Source organism: Phytophthora parasitica, assembly GCF_000247585.1.
Source record: "Phytophthora parasitica INRA-310 unplaced genomic scaffold supercont2.8, whole genome shotgun sequence".
Taxonomy (NCBI): domain Eukaryota; phylum Oomycota; class Peronosporomycetes; order Peronosporales; family Peronosporaceae; genus Phytophthora; species Phytophthora nicotianae.
Genome location: NW_008648994.1, coordinates 1,727,305 through 1,729,570, shown reverse-complemented (window position 1 = coordinate 1,729,570; position 2,266 = coordinate 1,727,305).

The window sequence follows — 2,266 nt, the reverse complement described above, 5'->3', positions numbered from 1 at the left end:
CAAGCTCAAGGCGGACGAGCGGGCCAATCAACCAAAACACTAGACGGCTCGGTGGGGTGGCAACCCACTGAGCTTACAACAGTAGTCAAAGATGGCAGAACTTTGGCTACGGTGGCCCCGTCGAAGCGACTTTGTTATCATTCAGATGATGGCAAGTCGCGTTCGACAAATCTATACTGCTATTTGACTCAATTGGGGCGCATTCTAGACGCTTCGGTTGAGATGTTCATCGACAACGGTGCTTCTTTCAATGCGATAGCACCGCAGGTGGCACATCGCTTGGGTCTTAAGGTGAATTCACACAAAAAGCCTCTCCGTATAACTATCGGCAACAACCAGCGGATCGCGATTCCTCGGAAAACTGTAAATTTGACGTTGGAGATGGATGGATTTGCTCCGTACATAACGGATGCTTTCGTGATGGAGATTCCGGAAGGTAAACACGTCCTACTAGGTATGCCATGGCTTGTAGATGTTAATCCCGACATCGATTGGAAGTCGCGGGCGGTCAGTTGTCGTGGAAATACAGCGGCGCTCTCGTTCACGCAGTGCGTGCGAGCCACCCCAGCTTGCCATATTGGTGGCAGGCGACGTGGAATGGGACGTCGATCGGTTGGACGTTCTAATCACGAGGACACGCTACGTTACTACACAGCAGACACTTATGAGGCAAAGCATGGCGAGACAAAGGTGATCAGTGCTAAGCATTTTCGGAAGATGAAGAGCGCTGAGGGTGATTTCTGCTTTATGATTCAGCTGGAGCTGCCGTCCGATAAAGCTAAACGACAGGCTTCCAGTGACTGGGACAATCTTAAAGGGCACGTCGCGGAATCTGTATTACTCAAGTATAAGGATAAAGTGTTTCGGTCTCAGCTCCCACGTGTTCCACCCACTCGCTCAACGGATATCGAGGCCGAGATCGAACTGGTGGATGACAACCCCATCGTTCGTAAACAATTCCGACTTAGTAACGACATGAAGGCAACCATACGTGAATGGACTGATGAAATGCTCAGGGCTGGTATCATTCGCCCTTCAACGTCGGCGTTCTCATCCCCGACGTTTTGCGTGCGCAAGCCCGTTGGCTGGAGAAGCGTGCATGATTTTCGTGCGATTAATGCTAGGCTGCGCATTCCAGCGATTCCTGCGCCACGAAAGGAGGATATTTACGACGCGATGGCGGGCTCACACTGGTTTTCGGCAATGGACTTGCTATGGGGATTGTTTCAAGTCAGACTTCGGGAAAAGGACATCCCATACACGGCATTTTCAACGCCTGATGGACTGTTTGAGTACTTAGTGACACCGATGGGGCTGGCGAGCAGCCCAGCTGCGTTCAACCGGCTCATGCAGACTATCTTCAGCGACCAGTCCAAGTTCTGCCGTGCCTATTTTGATGATTTGTTCGTTTTTACGAAGAACGTCGACATCGCCGAGCACCTGGATGCACTGGATAGGGTGCTACAACGCTGCGCCGAGGAGGAACTTTACGTGAAGCTGGCCAAGTGTACGTTTTGCTCTGCGGAGATACCGCGCTTGGGTGATTTTTTTCCGGGCGTGACGGTGTTCGAATGGACCTTGACAAAGTTCGCATCATTCGCGAATGGCCTGTTCCTAGTACAAAGAAGCAAGTTCAGTCCTTCCTTGGTACATGTGTGTACGTCTCGAAGTTCTGCAAGAATTTCGCAGAATTGGCAGCTCCACTCACTGACGCAACCCGAGGTAAATCTGCCCACGAGAAGGTTACTTTCTCTCCAGACCAGCTCGAGTGCTTCCCCAAGCTGCAATCTGTTTTGACTTCACCGCCAGTACTTGCACATCCCGATTTTTCTCGCGACTTCCACGTGCGTATGGACGCCAGTGACTTTGCGGTAGGTGGCTATCTGTTTCAAGTCGACGGTGAGGGCAACGAGCAAATTATCGCATTTGGTGGACGAAAAATGACGTCGGCAGAACTGGTGTATCCCACCCGAGAAAAGGAACTCTTGGCTGCACTACATGCCATGAGGACCTGGCGGGTTTATCTCCTAGACCGACCATTTTACATCAATACGGACCACAAAACATTGCAGAGTATCCTCGAACAGAAAACGTGTTCTCGAAGGCTCGCACGTTGACTGAACGAGCTCGGGATGTATCGGCCTATTTTTCGCTGGATCCCTGGAGATACAAATGTGATCGCTGACATGGTTTCTCGTAATCCATCCTTCCATCCCACATAGTCAGCTCACTTCGTGTCCCTAGCAGATTTACTGAGGCAACTGAC